Here is a 16,708-nt window from a genome sequence, read left to right as displayed (position 1 = left end):
TAATGAACACTCATGGATGTATATACATTACTTGAAATACTTTAAATATTCAAGTAGCATTTGCATTGACCCTGCAATGATTTTATTGAAGCTGTTACAATGCCAGCTGTATCAACCATGCAAATGTGAAGTCTTGACTGTATTAGAGCAACAGCACTGGAGATTCTAAACATTATGAAAAATAGCCAGGGACAGTATTCTTATAGTTCTATAACATACTTTCCACATTAGGGTCCAGGAGTGTTTTATATAAACACTATATACTGGGATCACATTTTCATCAGGGAAGCGTAGCCAACCATGACATCAAACCATTTAACACCCAGATAATTTGAGAATGGGTTTCTTTTCACCTTTGCATTCCACCAATTCTATGCCAGTTATGCCAGCGCAATTCTATTAGTACTGACATAGTTACACTGCCTTAACATGGTGGAGAATCGGACCCTACATTCCTTTTGACAATCAAATAGTCAAAACCAAAAAACTCAGCCTGAATCCTCACTAAAATTAGCTTTTTATCTTTTTTTCTTTCTCATTCTCTCTTGAATTTTGTGCTTCTCTTTTTCCTCCTTCAATCATTCCACCAGTTTATTCTGCTAGTTTTTCCTTCTCTCGCACAGCACTCTTGTTTCTGAACTTCTCTCTCTGTCTTGTACTCCAGTAGCTGCCCATTTTTTGAGTGGTGGTGGTTTTCTAGTAACCTCCATTTTCCCCTTCTTCAAAGGGCATTATATGGCCACAGAACCTGTCTGTTGCTCCCTCAAGATCTCATTAACTCTGTTCTTTCATTCACTTAGAGAAAGTTGCTAGACAATGCCCCAAGGACAGACAGGTTTTATCTACACTGCAGTAAAAGCACTGCATGGCATGGCTAGGGTCAGCTGACTTGGGCTCATGGGGCTTGGGCTGTGGGGCTATAAATTGCCATGTACATATTTGGGCTTGGGGTGAAACTCAGGCTTTGGGACTCCACAAGGGGAGAAGGTCCCAGAGCCCAGGGTCCAGCCAGAGCCTGATAATCTACATTGCATTTTTACAGCCCCACAGCCTGAACCTGAGTCAGCTGACACAGGCCATCTGTGGGTGTTCTTACTGCAGTGTAGACATACCCACAGAGTGCTCTATATCTGTACATCTAGCTCCTGCTTCTCCCCAGGTGTGAGAGACCAGCCTTAGTTTAGAATTCTGATACCACTAGACCATCACGCTAATTCCTTCTTCTTTTTGTGTGTCTTTCCACTGTGAATCTTTCCTTGCTTCTTGTTCCCAACCCTGTGGAAGCCCTTCTGTGGGAACTCCACAAGGATCTGCCTCCACTGGTGGAACTGGGACACGAGGACAGATGCTGTCAATAGTACCACAACTCTCCAGTCCTATAGGGAATCCCAATGTAAGTTAAAGCTGACTGAGACCACCTTTAACTTCCATTTCAACCCACTGCAGTGAATTCCTCTTCCCCCACGAGGAGAGATTTACAAGGCAGCAACATTCAGTAAGGCCATAATAGCAAAGCTCTTTCAAGAGCTGGGTTGCTATGGGAGTCGGGGGGACAACTATCCAGAGGACAAGATCTCCAGAGATTCTCTGGAATCCATAGGTGTAAGTGTCAGAACCCTTTTCAGATTCTGCAGAAGACAAAGGGAAAAACTGCACCCCACTAATGGAAGAAGTCACAGGAAACGCTGTTATTTTAGACTCAGTTTCCCACCCTCAACAGAGGAATTACCAGTGTAAAGGACGACTCATCCCTAGCAAAATTATTGTTAATAATAATACTTGAAATTAATTCAAAGCAAACAGCCATGTATACTCCTGGAACATCTCTCACGTGATTGCTAGATGCTTTAGGTATTGTGGACTACAAGCAGCTAAGTGCTCACTTCTCAGAGTTTTCACCAGAGTGCGTTTTTGAAGCACTACAGTTCTGAGATTAAAAGTTCAAGGAAATGATATGATCTGCAGTATTAAAAGTGCAGAAAGAAGAGTGGTCCTTCAGAAGAATAAAAGATTTGAACTCAAAGACCTTTTGTATGGAAGAAATAGACACTGGAGTGGTCACTCAATAATGACCTTTTAGGGTTTATTTTTCCTCTCAGAATAAATGTTATTTTGCAATTGGTATATGTAATATACATGAAGCACAAGTGGATGGTGCACAAAATAAATGGTGAGGATCATTATTTATTTGATTTATTTCCCCGGAGGAGAACTCTCTCCCTTCGTTCTTGAAAGATAACCATGTTTTCAAAGCAAAAACCTGGAATTACCTATCAAGATGGTGACAGGATGTGGGGGAAAATTTTACTGTAATCAGGGAGATGCATGCAGGATGGTTTGGACAGCTGGGGAAGGGAGAGAAAAAATGCTTTCTGCTCCCTCTTCCCACTGCAACCCAGCTGATCCCTCCCTTTCCTGCACTTTTCAGAAAGTAACATCAGAACACACTACAGAAAAGGGAGTTTGGAGGGAATAATATTTATGACTGCGCACTGTTCTGCTTTCTTTGGACCCCATCCGTTCACTCTATTTTCTGCCCCACTTTTTTTCTTAATAAGGACTCTTTCATGCTCCAAGCCCTACTATATTTCTTGCTCTTTTCTTTCTGCTTCTTTATTCTCTTCTCATCGTCTTGGTGTTTTACTTTACTCAGCTTTCTGTATTTATCTTTTCTCAATCTCTTTCATTACCATTCCTCATTTTTTACTTTACTTGTTCCTCTTATTTATTCCTGGGGGCATTGTGCATCACTACATGTGCGCAGAATTCATTGCCCCCACAGATTTATTTGCTTTCCCGCAGAAAAATGACTTCTGACAGGGAAGCAAAGGGAAGCCACAAGAGCAATCATACACTCCTCCCCGCCAGTGCAGGCAGGTCAGTTTGGACACCTGGAGCATATGACTGCATATATTTGTTGACTAATAACCAGAAGTAAGGGTCAATACTAGCTACAATATTATTAGACAGAGGGGGTTTGGGGATTTCCTCCAGTGCTCCCCAGTCCCATTCTTTATCCATTGTATTGTAGTTTAAATAAATTACCAAAATAATTGAAACCAGTGTGATAATATTGCATTATTTTAACAAATAAAATATGCAGAATTTTGCAGTATTTTAAAATATTGTGCACAGAATTTTTAATTTTTTGGTGCAGAATTCCCCGAGTATCTCATACGCATGCTTTCACCTTAAATCTACAGGCACTTTCTTCCACGTTCTCACTGTCCTATATCTTCTAATCCTCATTATCCATATTCCTTTCTTCTTATCCACCTTCTCACAGCTACCTGTAACTCTCTCATCCTCCCTCTTTGATGCAACACCCCCCCAGCAGGAGCTCATATACTGTGGTAAAGGATGCAGTAAAGAGAGATAACTCCTACTTACCTCAACCCCCGATACCTATATTTCTTCACATAGCTATTATAGCGGAACCAACGAATCCTTAATATTAACCAAATGTAAAGGGGATAGATATCAAGACAGCCCATAATACTAGTGGAGAGTTATATACAGCAACAGAAGAGAAAAAAATAGTTTGCTTTAGTTCAGTATATTAAATGAAACAAGACAAAAGAATATAGACATTAAAAGATGTAGTATATTTGCCATCTTTTAATTATAAATAAAACATGATTTAAACTATTATGGCATTCTCTCATGGAAGCTCTCTAATTTCTAAAATAAATTGCTTTATTGCTGTTCATGGAAGAACACAATTAGCCTCTTTCTGTCTAATCAGGGTTAAATCAATAGCCTCTGGCACCCATATTGATTAGCTGAACATGAAATCGAACATGATTCTTGGTTTTTTAAAGGGAGATTTATAGTATTGTTTTGAGAGCTAATGTACTCATATTTGTAGTGATTAAAGAATATTCTGTAAAGTGTGTGACAGATTGTCCAAGATATTACAGGATATTGTCCAACTCTATGGAATTAAGATAAACTTTATTGAATTACGTTTAATACCTTTGGGATCCATTGTATTAAAAATGCAATTGTTTACATTTTATTGTAGAATGGTATACAACTTTTCTAGAGTCTTGACTAATATAAATGTTAAGAACTTCAAAGGACTTTTTGGGACAATGCATGTAAAGTGGATTTCTTCAGAAATACCTCCTGGTGAGGGGAATGAAAATGACCCACTTGGACTCCATCCATTTGAAGCTATGCCCAGAGGAGAGGAACTAATTATCTGCTAATTACCTGCTCTTTTTGTGGGGTTTTGAAGAAATGATTCAGTGAGAGCCCATGTTAGGGGTGGGGTGATCTCGGATAAGCTTATTGGCGTGCATATAAAGGTTCTTTTATTGTCTTTAATATATTTTCTCTGTAGTGCTTTTACTTTGTGCAAGCCTATTTTATTCTTAGACATGCTGTGATAATTTATAACTAGTGGCAGTCACTCTGTTATTAATCTCTGAAGAGATGTCAAGAGAAGCTTGCTTAGGCAGCCTGTCTTCAGCAGGGAACTGTTCAGCCTGGAGATACCTCTGTCAGTAGGTGGAGAGATGTGTGTCTACACCCAAGAGAGGTGACCACTAGGGGAGACGGAAGCCTGTGAGTGGGTGCCCTTGCTGTACCATAGAGCAGGAGTACAGGCCCAGTAGCCCTGATCAAAGTGAACCAAGAAAAATCAGGCCTAGCAGTTCAATTTTATACACGTGAAACAATAGCAGAGTTGGGCTCTGTCAAGTTATTTTTGCCTATTAATAAATATGGGTATATTACCAAAACAACTTAGTTGTTCATGCCATTTCAGTCATGAAGAGCTTAAATATATTTCTTTTCTTTTCTTCTTTCCTGTACATGAATTAAACACACACACACACACACACCAGGTCTGACATAAAATTTTTTCTAGCATACCTATGTCAGTTAGGAGGATGAAAAAAATCACACCCCTAATCAACATAGCTATGCTGGCAAAAGACAAAGTATAGATGCAGTTATATCGGTATTGCTTATTGTGTTTGGGGAACTAGGGTAAGCTATATTGGCAAAAGAATGGTATAAGCTGTCTTCCCACTGGAACTTTGGCTGGCATAGCTGTGTTGGGTAGGGGTGTGATCTTTTTCACAGTCCTAATGGATATAGCTATAACAGCAAAACTTCTAAGTGTAGATCATGCCTCAGTATGTGCATGTCTTTTCTAGTGCAGACAGGGCTGAATGAGAGGTACAGTAAGATTGGATACCCCATACACATGTTCTTCGAAAAGATAGATGACTAATACAAGATTTTCTAACAAAAAATGTGCCAGTGAATCGACTGACTCTTTCACACTAAAGAAAGAAAGCAACATTATAGAAATGCAGTGGTTTACTGAATTGTACTGTAGAACTATACATTTAATGCTACTGGAGCTCTGGTTTCACCTTTGTCAACTCTCTGCTAGATACATAATATAATAACTCTTTATGTGTGTTCACAGATACTGCTCAGTTAAACTAGTTGCACACCACTTATTGTGTGGGGAAAGAGAGAACATTTGACTAGGCAGAGATAGACACAGACAGACACAGACACTACCCTTTAGGGCTCTGTCCATGTTAAAGAAATTTGCACTTATATAAGTACAATAATATAGCGACACCACTGCAAACCCCAAATAGAAGCAACTTACTTGTAGCATTAGTGCAAGCCCTGTTTTACATGTCTACGGTAGTAGTTTGCACTGGTGTAGCTACATCAGTTTAGTTTCACTGTTGCAAATTTCTCTACTCTAACAGTATAGCCAACCTCAGGCATTCCAAAGTCATGAGGCCTGTGCCAAAATATCATGAGCAAGCAACTGCTTCTGCATGGATCTGGATAGAAATATTAAATAGGCAGCTAAACTGTGGAACAATCAGCCTTTGGGAGGTTCACAGAATGAAGATTACTAATGCATTTATTTTATTTTTCAAGTCCAATGGTAGGACTCTCACTGCTCCTCACATTGCTTAACACATGCTAAACAGTGGGAGGCACTAAGCAAATAAATTGAAGTTGCTGGGGCCTCTTAGTTACTCCTGGCACATTTTAGCAGTTGGGGGTAATAGAAAGGAGAGGAAAGAGAGGAGATATCTCTTCAAATAGCAGACTTATGATAATCTGTTGTTGTATTGTACTGCTAATACATGTGGTGATGATATCTCATGATGATGCAATAACATGGAGTAAACATTGCAATGCAATGTCTGGGTTAAATTCGGAGCAGGCAGTGCATGGAGCATCCCCAAATATTTTGGAGGATACATGTGCTAATCAGGGTCCAGACACCCCTTGGGGAGAACACGGGATCAGAACCGCAAAGAATAAGCAATTGAATCACTGATTGTATACAGTATTACTGTACTACAAAAGTGTATCGAGTAAGATCTTTTATGAAAGCTGGTGATACTTTGGTCATTAATATCACTGTGTGATGTATTTACGAGTGGTGTACAAGGAGTTATGTATGTACGCTGGAAATACGTTCTTAAAATATATTGTGGAGAGAACTAGTAAACAAGTTTGTACTAGACAAAGGAATATGAATGTCCTAATCTGCCTGGGTTATGCTTTGTAAACCAGAGACAATGTCTGAGGTAAACACCAGGTATCAGGAGGATGAGAAGACAGCATGATATCAGCTTCCTGGAGGACAAGCAGCAGGGGAGAAAAACTTTATCTGGGGATACACTTCAAAATAATATATTCCAGAGATTTACTGGACTATAAGAAGAAGGGGAGAGAACCCCTTAGTTATCCATCTCATTGGGAACAAAGGGGACAGCAACCTCTGAGACTATGAAAGTTGGATCCTCCTATCAGGAAGGGCTGAAGATGCTGTTAGTTTGATGTAAGTGAGAAAGTTGTTGAGGCAACGACATAGCTTGCTAGAATAAAGTTTTTAGGCACCAAAAAGCATTATGACTTAAATCTCTGTTCTTTATTGATAAACGTATTTCTGGTTTTTGCTGTTATAGTGAATTAAAGTGTCAGTCCTCAGCAAAATCAAGTGTGGACTATATCTTTGAAGGCAGTGAATTTAATAATTTCTGTGATTGTCTAGTGAGAGGGACTGGGCACTGCAGAGTGATGTCTCTGGGAACTCGGGTTCACTGGTTGTTACCTGCAAGGCAAGGTTAAGACTGTCAGAGTCTTGAGGAGTTTGTTGGTGAGGTGGACAGACTGGTGTGGCCAGGGAGCTGACACAGTTTAAGTTCCAGCAAAGCTCTCTCTTGCTGAGGCAGAGGGGTAACATAGTGGCTTACAGTTCTGAGTGTCCTGAGGAGGGGAATCACAGTGCAAAAAATGGCTTCACAACTGGTGAGGTGTAAGAGGAATTATGCTAAAAATGTGTAAGGGACTAGCAGAGAGGCAGAGGAAGGCATTTGAGAAAAGGAGCATTGCTAACTCAGGCACATCCAGAGCTGGTACCAGAAGGTGTTACCAAGTGAAGAGGTGATGCAACTAGAATGGGACAGAGATTGGCAATTAAATGATCTGAGGCATAGAAAGTCTCCCATATGAACAGAGACTGAAAACAAGATTAGGATTATTAAACGTGGAGAGAAGATGAATTAGAGAGGATATGACAGAGCAGGGATTGGCAACCTTCGGCACGCGGCTCACCAGGGTAAGCACCCTGGCAGGCCAGGCTGGTTTGTTTACCTACCGCATCCCCAGGTTCAGTCGATTGCGACTCCCACTGTCTGTGGTTCGCCGCTCCAGGCCAATGGGGGCGGTGGGAAGCAGTGGCCAGCACATCCCTCGGCCTGCGCCGCTTCCCGCCGCCCCCATTGGCCTGGAGCGGCAAACCACGGCCAGTGGGAGCCGTGATCAGCCGAACCTGTGGACGCAGCAGGTAAACAAACCGGCCTGGCCTGCCAGGGGGCTTACCCTGGCAAGCCGCGTACCAAAGGTGGCTGATCCCTGTGATAGAGGTATATATAATAGTGAAAGATAAAGAAAAGGTCAGTCATATGCTCTATTTACACCTTCTCATAATACAAAAGTAAGGGGACACTGGGACAGTCAGTGAAAATGAAATGTATCAAATTTAAAACTGTTAAAAGAATTCCCTGCCACATACACACTGTATAATTAATCCCTAGAACTCACTGACAAAAGATAACATTTAGGCCAAGAAGACTAGCCAGTATAGAGTTGATGAGAATATCCACACTAACCCTGGAAAGGAAAAATATAGGATATAAAGCATCATCCAATAATTATAATACCAAGCTCTTACATAGCGCTTTTCATCAATAGATCTTAAAGCACTTTACAAAAGGAGGTCAGTATCATTATCCCCCTTTTACAAATGGGGAAGGCACTGAGAGGTGACGTGATAAAGGTCACTAGTAAGAGCCAGGAATACAACCCAGGTCTCCTAAATCATAGTCCAGTGTGAATCTATACATCATTTATGAATTTGTCAAACTCATTTACAGAGAAAGATAAATATTTCACCTGCTTTTTACTATCTCAAAACATATATATGTGAAGTAATGAGAAACTTAATCAGTTACTTTAGTAGAAGGACAGTACTTTTAAATATTGAAGTGCAGTGAAATAAGCCTGAATTCATAAGTGTTGAGGGATTTGGGCATTTCTAAAGCCCACATATAGACTTACATATAAAATACATATGAACTCCCAACTCCAGTTGACTGTAAATGGACTATTTATATTTTATCCCAGGATATTATTCACAAATACAAAAAATGTAAACACTACATCAATCTCTAATGATTAGCTAGAATTATATCTGTGTCTTGATAGAGAAATTTGATCTTAAGTCCATATACTGAAAACAGTGTCGCATTGACATTAGAAAGTGGTCTATTTATTGTGACATTCTCTTTCTTACAACCTTGAGCTATAAAGTGAAAAGGCTTAACTTACCTTGTTTTTTGTCTACCATTCATCTGTTTTTCAGTATCCACAATGTTCTCATCATAGCAAATAAATGTAGTAAGTTCAGAAACTGAACGGAACAAATTAAATGAATAAGTTTAGAAACTGAAAGTTATTTTACACTCATATTTTATAAATGTAAGGCTTCTATCAAGTGTCATTAGTAGTGGTAAGGACCAACCTCAAATGATGTATAAGGGTCCAGTTAAAATAATTGCAACGATTGGCTCAAGATCCAACTTATCAACCTTGTCAACTCCCAGGTTTTAGGGCTTATATTCTAAATCTCTTGGTTACCTTTACAAGCATTTCCTACCCACTGGTGAGCACTCAGGAGTCCTTGAATATGAAACCACAAATATTTTTTATTTGGGAGCACAAGTTAAAGATATATTTAGATTAAAAAAGTGAAATTTGCAAAACTCATACAGCATGTGAGGGGTACGGCCAACCTCACAACCTCAGTTAAATGCCCTGCTTGTTGGGACCCTGTGAAGGCAGCTCCTCCAGTCCTGATCCTGCCAAGGTCTGGTTCCAAAAAACCAGCTCCACTGCAGAAACAACCTGCAGGTCTTTGGTCAGAGACTCCACCAGTGGATGAGACCCCAGCAGACCTAGCCAACGCCTGACATGCTTCCTTCCCCAACGACCCTGGGTCAGGAGGGCACATCAATTTGTGCCAAGGCTTGCTGGGGCTCAGCCCTGACACCACTTTTCATACGGGCTGCACCCCAGCACCTCTTCTGTCAGTGATGTGCAAGGTGCGACCTCGCAGGTGCTGTATGCTATTGCTTGAGCCACAGATGCCGACTTTCTGATTTCCCCTGGAGTGCTCAAACCCTGCTATGCCCCAGGCCCCAATCTACCCCTTCCCCCCCCTGCCTCTTCTCACACCATTCCGCCCTCTCCCCCGAGTGTGCCCTGCCCTCGCTTCACCTCTTTCTGCCCCTTCTCCTCCCCTACCCCTCAGCACCTCCTGCCCGCCACTGAGCAGCTGGCAGGTGGGAGGGAAAGGAGCTGAGGGAGGCGCTGTGGGGGAGGGGGAGAAGCTAATTGTCAGGGCCTGCTGGTGGGTGCTGAGCACCCACTATTTTTTTTTCTGTGGGTGTGTGATGTTACTGACACAAACTGTGACTATATAGACCATTGTTGCAACCAAGGTCATACAGTGGCACCAAATCTTGTACAGGGGAGGTCAAGTGAGGGGTATATAAGGAGGTTATAATTGTGCTGTCTGTATGCATGTATCATTTTTGTGTTTAGAGTTATAAGTTATAAGAGTCTATACTGTCTGTATTTCAAACTTGTGCTATGCTTCTGGGTGACACCCCAGACAATGTGGCTTCAGCACTGCCTAGCCTGCTTGATGGCCCATTAAGGACCATCAGCTATACAACTGACCCATTGAGAGAAGGCAAATATACCTTGTGACTCAGGAAGGCATGCAGGGACATGCCTATGGACAAAACTCTAAGGTTCCATGCCATATGCTGGGTGGCTTGTGGTTGGAACAAAGAAAGCACAAGCCATATGGCAAGAGACTATAAAAGGCAGCTGCATCTCCTCCATCTTGTCTTCAATCCTGCTTCTTGCCTCTGGAGGAACTTTGCTACAAACTGAAGCTCTGAATAAAGGACTGAATGACCCATCCAAGCTGTGGATGTACTCCAGAGACTTAATTTGAACATGCAGTTTATTCCATCACTACTACAAGCCTACAAGAACTTTGCCATTGCTGTATGTAATTGATTCCATTTAACTAATTCTAGCTCTCATCTATATATCTTTCTTTTTATGAATAAACCTTTAAATTCTAAAGGATTGGCAACAGCATAATTTGTGGGTAAGATCTAACTTGTATATTGACCTGGGTCTGGGGCTTGGTCCTTTGGGATCGAGAGAACCTTTTTTCTTTTACTGGGGTATTGGTTTTCATAACCATTCATCCCCATAACGAGTGGCACTGGTGGTGATACTAGAAACTGGAGTGTCTAAGGGAATTGCTTGTATGACTTATGGTTAGCCCAGACGTGGGCAAACTACGGTCCGAGGGCCACAACCGGCCCGCAGGACCGTCCTGCCCAGCCCCTGAGCTACCGGCCGGGGAGCCTAGTCCCCGGCCCCTCCCCCGCTGTCCCCCCTTCCTGCAGCCACGCCGCTGCGTGGGTAGCACTCTGGCCAGCCGCTCCCGCCGGGCAGCATGGGGAGTGCAGCTGGCTCTGGCCAAGTGCCGCGACTGCGAGCTCCTGCTGCTTGTAAGGGGTCAGGGAGCAGGGGGGGTCGGGTAAGGGAGCGAGGTTCCTGGGGGGCAGTAAGGGAGGAGGGGGCGTTTGGATGGGGTGGAGTTCTGGGGGGACAGTCAGGGGATGGGGAACAGGAGGGTTGGGAGTGGGAGTCCCGGGGGACCTGTCAGGGGTCGGGGATGTGGATAGGGGTCAGGAGGGCAGTCAGAGGACAGGGAGCGGGGAGGGGGTTCGATAAGGGGGTGGGATCCCGGGGGGCAGTTAGGGGCAGGGGTCCCAGGAGGGGGTGGTCAGGGGATGAGGAGCAGAGGGTGGCTGGATAGGGGGTGGGAGTTCCGGGGGGGGGGCTGTCAGGGGGCAGGGGTGTGGATAGAGGTCGGGGCAGTCAGGGGACAAGGGGCAAGGGGGGTTGGATGGGTTGGGGTTGTGAGGAGGGCCGTCAGGGTGTGGGAAGTGGGAGGGTGTGAATAGGGGGCAGGGCCAGGCTCTTTGGGGAGGCACAGCCTTCCCTACCCGGCCCTCCATACAGTTGTGCAACCCCGATGTGGCCCTCGGGCCAAAAAGTTTGCCCACCCCTGGGTTAGCCAGTGAGGTGAGACCGAAGTCCTCTCTCTTTGGCTGGTTTGGTGTGCCTTAGAGGTGGAGAACCACCAGCCTGGGGCTGTGACTGCCCTGCTCTAAGCAATTTGTCCTGAACTGATACTCTCAGTTGTGTCCCACCAGAGGCAGCACCGTTACAGGGTGCTCCAGCGCCTCTAAACTATGCACTGATCAGAAGGCAGATCAGGGGAGTGGCTGGAAAGTGCCACTGGTGAGTGCTCTTTTGAGGACTGTTCCAGCTGGCATAATTTATGGACCAGGGCAAAGAATCAGGAAGCTGTAACTGGTTCTCAGTTTCTCCTTTTTCTCCTTTCTGCTAGACTGCCCTGGGTTGGCTGTGCAGGGTCAAAGGATACATTCTACATTAGCCACTTCCTTAGGTCAGACAGAACCAGCCAAGCTCCTAATCTGCATTTCCTGAGCATCCCACAGCTGGGCAGGAAAATAGAGCAGCCAGAGTTACTCTCACCTCCCTCCGTAAACAGGTGGGCAGCAGAGTTGCTGCTAAGCCATTGCAGAAAGGAAGGGAGAGCAGTTGCTTAGTGCACCGCTGGCTCGTACCAGAGCTGCCTATGGGGCTGGGAGGCATGCAAAGGAAGATGGCACTTCCTACCTCCTTCCTATAGCAATGGGACTGACTCAAACATGCTTCAGTTTAAAAGTTGCAGGATGTGGCCCAAGAAACACACTTTCAGCTCATAATTAACTACAAATTTTCTTTTTAACATCCTTGAGGACCTGGCGCTGCAGGTTGGTGTCACGTGACCAGGACATGGGCAGTCTGCCTAGTGGCTAGTGTCAGTAGCCAGGAATCAGAGCCCAGAGTGAGAACTGGAGTCAGAAGACAGATACCAGAGCCAAGGATCAGAGCTGAAGAAGTCAGAAGTCAGGAATTGGAAGACTGGGTTACCTGGAATAAGGAGAGGCAGGGGCAAGGCTGGGGCTAAGCAGGTGCTATCACAGCCATACATGAATGCTTTGAGCAGCCGCTGAACTGTTCCTGCTGCTGGGCTTAAGAACCGGTGTGCTGACTCTTCCAGTCAGTCAGTACAGGGTAACCAACCAGGCAGCCTACTACAAGCCAGCTGCACTTGTTGGGTTGCCTGGAGACCAACTCTGCCACAAGCCCTGCTTCCAGCAGGGCCATGAAGGGCAATCAGGGTAGGGGAGTCACCAGGCATTAAAAATTTTATTACAATCGAAAGCAAAAGAAAATTGCACTCTCCATACACTGTTACCTTTCAAGGTCAAGTATTTTCTTTCAATCTCTCAAAATATACACACCAATAAATTAGATAGGCTTATTAATGCTGTTATTGATACATTTTTACTCTTACATTTCCTATAAAAGTAAGTGGATTGTGAAAATTTTTGACTTTGACTACAGGATTGCCAACGTGAAAAGGACGAGAAACACTCATATAGACACACACAACAGCCTTATGGGGTAAGACGGAAAGAGATCTGTGAGGAAAACAAATAGTCATGCAGCTAAATCCCTATTCACTGCTTTAACTGTTCATCCCTAGCAGTTCAGAAAAACACATGCACAGTCTTACAGATTATGACCTAATCCACTGAGAAAAGTAATGAGGGCCGAGGTACCAGGCTCAATGATTACTGTTAAGAAAGAGTCATGAGAATCTTTAACTTACACCTGGGCAACCAACCAGATTGGGCCTAAATTTAACATCTCATCTGAAGGATGAAAACTAGTGTATACTTCAGTGTTGCTCAGCACAGTATTTCTGTGGGCAGTGGCGGTGCGCAGCAGCTCTCAGGATCTGGCCCCTAGCAGAGCAGTATTTCCCTGCTACTAGATATGCTGTGACAGCATTAAATATGAATGCCAGTCCTTTTCTGAAATGGAACTTTCTGCATTCTGGACAAGAAACAAGAGTGCTATCCAATGAGCTGTATAGACACTGAAGAGTTACATGAAAGCACAAGACTGCCAAGAATGCAGCATATCACCTTTATATTCAAGGCTGCTATAAGAGTTCAAACATTTTTAATGTGTTTGTATAAGTCTATTTATGTTTAGACAATATGGTATTCATTCACACGCAGGTAACATTAGATTTTTTTGGCAGAAACACTTATTCTAAAAGATAGGTGCTGAAATGTTCTGTAAAGGAAAAACCTGCATTGGCTTTGAAAACTTAGTATTAAAAACAAACGTATAATACAAAAGAAAGGCTGGATGAAGGTTGAAGAGTAAAGAATGTGTACATTTTATACTAAATATCAGTATGAGTTACTGATTAGATCTGTATAGTAACTCCTCACTTAAAGTCGTCCTGGTTAACGTTGTTTTGTTGTTACGTTGCTGACCAATTAGGGAACATGCTCGTTTAAAGTTGGGCGATGCTCCCTTATGATTTTGTTAGGCAGCCACCTGCTTTGTCTACTGCTTGCAGAAAGAGCAGCCTGTTGGAGCTAGCTGGTGGGGCTTGGAACCAGAGCGGACCGGCAGCCTCCACCTCCCTATCAGCTCCCCACTCCCCTAAGTTCCCTGTGCAGCAGCCGCCCAGCAGGCTATCAATTGCCAGGCAATTCAGCTGTCCCTCCCCCCACTGCCATGTGCTGCTCTTGCCCTCTGCCTTAGAGCTGCTCCCGGGAGTCTCCTGCTTGCTGTGCGGGGGTGGGGAGGGGTGCTAATGTCAGGGTGTCCTCCCCCCGGCACTCCTTTACCCCATCTACAGAGCAGGGAGGGGACACAACAGGGCTCAGTATGGAAGGAGCTTGAGGGCAGCAGCTGCAGTCTCAACTTGCTGATCTACTTAAAAATGCAATGTACTTAGAGTGCGGTCAGCGTTCTTAAAGAGGCAATGCGTGTCTTTCTCTCACACACAGGGTGTGTGTCTCTGTCTCTCTCTGCCATGCTGTCTCCCCTCCCTCCATTTATGCTGCCTTGTAGCGTGTGAGGCTACATTAACAACGTGTTAACTCTTGAGGGCTCAGCCGAGTGCTAGTTCATCATTTAGCAGTAAGGCATTCCTTGGGAAATATTCCTCCCTCTTCCACCCTCTGACTCCGCCACCTCAACTAAGCTTCACAATCATCATTGCTGTGTACAGTATTAAATTGTTTAAAACTTATGCTGTGTGTGTATATATATATATATATATGTTGTTAGGCAGAACATATATAAAATATTGTCTTTTGTCTGGTGAAATTTTTTTCCCTGGAACCTAACCCCCGCTATTAATTCTTATGGGGAAATTGGATTAGCTTAACATCGTTTCGCGTAAAGTAGCATTTTTCAGGAACATAACTACAACGTTAAGCGAGGAGTTACTGTACTACTAAATATTCCGTGCTCAGAAGCGTGCTAGATGCTTTACAGAGGAAACAGAATATGAAGGTTTTAGGTAGCTTGCTATCTAGAATTAGACATATCATGATGAGTGGAGGGAAAATAAGGAGTGGATGAGAATTTAGCTCCTCAGCAGGTATGTGTAACTTAGTGTAGATTCCCTTAGACACTGGTAGAGGTTTAAGTATTCACAATGGGCTCTAAGTTCATGTCAAGGGCAGCTGGGGTCTAGGGTGAGTCTACATTTAAAAATGTTGCCAGTACATCTGTATTGGAAAACCCTTCCACTGTAGATGCAGCTTACACTGGCGAAAAAAGTTCTTTTGCTGGTATAGTTTATACCAGTTCAGAGAGCGAAATAGGATACACCGGCAAACGCACTTTTATGCTAGTAAAACTGCATCTACACTAGGGCTTTTGCTCGCATAGAAATATTGCAACCAATAGAGCTATACTGGCAAAATTTGCAAGTGTAGACCGGCATAATGTACACATCACCTCCGAATGTGGTCCTTTTAATCTGAAGCCTACCTTGTACTTTAAATGCACAGCCCTGAGCAAGGGACTGGAAGGATGCTGCAGTGGTTAGGACTCTAGCCTAGGGCTTAGGGGACCAAATTCCTATTCTACCACAGACTTCCTGTGTCATCATGGGAAAGTCACTTAGCCTCTCTGTAACCTCAGTTGCCCAGCTGTAAAATGGGGATAAATAGCACTTCCCAACTTCACAGGGCTGTTGTGAAGATAAATTCATTAAAAATTGTGAGGCACTCGTGTACAGCAGTAATGGGGGGCATAAGTACCTGAAATGGAATAGAACAGAACTGTGCCTCAGAGACACCGCTCAGAGATAATTCTTTCCCTGCTGCCCCCTTGCTTCCGAGGATTGGGGAGAGAATTTGCTGCTGTGTTATACCTGCAGTCAAGGCTCAGCCAGCCCCATTCCTCATCCATCTCTTCTGAGGGACCAAACTCTATATAATCTTGCAGATTTTTAAGGGAGGCTCTTACTCTACCTTAAACCTCTGATTGTGCGTGTAGTCCAAATCACAATCTAGAACTAAACAAGTAAGATTATGGGAATCCAAGGACCCGGTCCTACAAATACTTACACATATACTTAACTGTAGTCATGTGAAGAGTCCCACTGAAACCAATGAAACTATTAATGTGAGTAAAGTTAAGCACATGTGTAAGTACAGGATTGGGGGTCTAAATTAACAGAACTTAAAGAAATCAGAAGAAAATATAAGTTACACCAATTTAGACCCACCCCACTATTTTCTAAGACTTGATTAGAGTCACCTCTGATTTTGGCCCGAAGAATCACAAATAGAAGAGGAGAAAAAAAGATATAACTACACTGGAAAAAACTCTAGAGACTATATCTTAGAGAACACTTGATTCTGGCAAAGGGAATGGACTAGCTCAGGGGCTCTCAAACTCGATTGCATCGTGACCCGCTTCAGACAACAAAAATTACTACATGACCCCAGGTGGTGGGACAAAAGCCTTAGCCCACCTGAGCCCCACCGATCCGGGTGTGGGGGCCAAAGCCTGAGCCCCACCACTTCGGGCAGGGAGGTGGAGGGGGGCAAAAGGGGTCCTGTAACCTAAGCCCTGCCACCCAGGGCTGAAGCTCTCAGGC

The sequence above is a fragment of the Terrapene carolina genome, unplaced genomic scaffold, assembly GCF_002925995.2.
Source record: "Terrapene carolina triunguis isolate 2854851 unplaced genomic scaffold, T_m_triunguis-2.0 Scaffold22, whole genome shotgun sequence".
Taxonomy (NCBI): Eukaryota; Metazoa; Chordata; order Testudines; family Emydidae; genus Terrapene; species Terrapene triunguis.
The sequence above is the reverse complement of the archived record's forward strand: the minus strand, read 5'-3'. Positions refer to the sequence as shown.